Raw genomic sequence first — 2,272 nt, forward strand, 5'->3', positions numbered from 1 at the left:
ATTTGCTTCACTGTCCTGGATGATGATACCACATACACCTCAAAAGAGTATGAGAAGTTTCAGTTCAGTTCAGTTCAGTCGCTCAACCTGTCTGACTCTTTGCGACCCCATGAATGACAGCACACCAGGCCTCCCTGTCCATCACCAACTCCCGGAGTTCACTCAAACTCATGTCCATCGAGTCGGTGATGCCATCCAGCCATCTCATTGTCATCCCCTTCTCCTCCCACCCCTAATCTTTCCCAGCATCAGACTGTTTTCCGGTGAGTCAGCTCTTCACATGAGGTGGCCAAAGTATTGGAGTTTCACTTTAGCATCAGTCCTTCCAATGAACACCCAGGATTGATCTCCTTTAGAATGAACTGGTTGGATCTCCTTGCAGTCCAAGGGACTCTCAAGAGTCTTCTCCAGCACCACAGTTCAAAAGTATCAATTCTTCGGTGCTCAGCTTTCTTCACAGTCCAACTCTCACATCCATACAGGACCACTGGAAAAAGCTTCAAGCCAACCTTTTCACTCTCCTCTTTCACTTTCAACAAGAGGCTTTTTGGTTCTTCTTCACTTTCTGCCATAAGTGTGGTGTCATCTGCATATCTGAGGTTATTGATATTTCTCCCGGCAATCTTGATTCCAGCTTGTGCTTCTTCCAGCCCAGCGTTCCTCATGATGCTACTGACATAAACTCAGGTCTCCAGTAAGCCAGGGCATTCCTCCCAAGCAGGTCGAAATGGTTTGAGAGAGCAAGGGAAAGAGGCAGACCTGGGCTGATCATGGGAGGAGGGGTGAGGCTGAGAGAGCCCAACTTGCAGTGGCCTTGTGGTTTGAATCTCCCGCTGGCACCAAAGGAAGAACTGCCCAGGATTTCTAACCACATGTCCAGAGAGGCACAAGGGGGAGGGGTGAGACTTAAAAGCTGTCAGATATCAGATATCCAAAAAAAAAAAAGAGTCAAACCCCTCATTACAACCCACTATAGTGACACATGCTGCCTTTGCTTTGGTTAACTCACATTTGAACCTCTTCCTAGGTTTGGAGAATCCACCATCTTAGGCATTTTGTATAGAAACCTGCCTTCTAGCCCCCAGAGGCCGAAAAGTCCAAGACACTGGCACTCTCTGAAGCCTGGAAGCTTGAGTGTAGGTATATAATCCAAGTTAATTCAAGCAGGAAACAAGTTTCATTCAGAGGTCTTGGTTAACATCCAGCACTGGCAAAAGCAGAAACACCAGTCGTGGTGACCTTCTGTAGAGGCCGTGGTGCCCTGACCAAAGTCTTTTCAAGATGTAAAACTGGCTACAGTCATGGCAACCTGCCTCCCTTGGTTCTTACCTATAAGTTTGGTTCTTCAGGCGTCCCATCTGTGAGCCAGATAACATCTTCCCACAAATTCTTTTCTGTTCAACCACCTGAAGTCAATTTCTGTTGTTTGAAATGAAGAATCCTGACTGCTCACACACGTGCAGAGGCATTCACGTGCAGGCATATGTACACACTCTGAGTAGGGAATATGCACTGTAGAGTGAACAGAAGGACAGGCCAAGGAAACAAGTAGTTTAACTTCGGCTTGACAATAAGTCTTTGGTATGGTGCTCAATAACTGGAGTGGCTGCTAGAAATATTTTCTAAAAAGGAAGTATATAAGTAGAAAATTATAAGCCCTCAATTTTAGATTCAGCAGTTTTAAAAACCTATTTTGTATTAAAACCATTGATCACAAGTTATAATTGTAAGTTAGTGAGAAATCTTTAGAGAACAACAAGATGGATGATGCAAGTATTTGAAAATGCAAAGTACTGGTTGTGTGAATATTCTGACAGAGGCACATATAAACATCACATGTACCTCAGCAATATAAAAATTGAGTGTTTAGGCAATTTATTTGCCAATATTGATCAGAACTCCTGTGACTGTCTGCTCTTTAAATACATGTTTTATTTCATTTCTTATAGAATAGAATTCTTAACCTTGAGGCTACAATTACTGCAAAAATGCTTTATATATCTGTTATTGGATATTGAATTTACTCTCTGTATGTTGTTAGAGGAGAACACATTTGTTAGACTATGTTTGTTGTAGCAAATTGAATTTAACTATCTAAGTTGAAATGTACACATAAGTTCTGTGATGATTTTCTCATTAAAAATGACTGTGCTAACTTTATGTTCTACAAAAATATAAATGTCTTGAAGTTACTGCCTAGTCAAAGAGCAAACTTGTCTCAACTTAATCCTTCAAATAGTTTCAGAAAACAAAGCTTGTGGTTCTAAAAGAC

Source organism: Moschus berezovskii, chromosome 7, assembly GCF_049115385.1.
Source record: "Moschus berezovskii isolate FMDL1 chromosome 7, NW_MosBer_1.0, whole genome shotgun sequence".
Lineage (NCBI taxonomy): Eukaryota > Metazoa > Chordata > Mammalia > Artiodactyla > Moschidae > Moschus > Moschus berezovskii.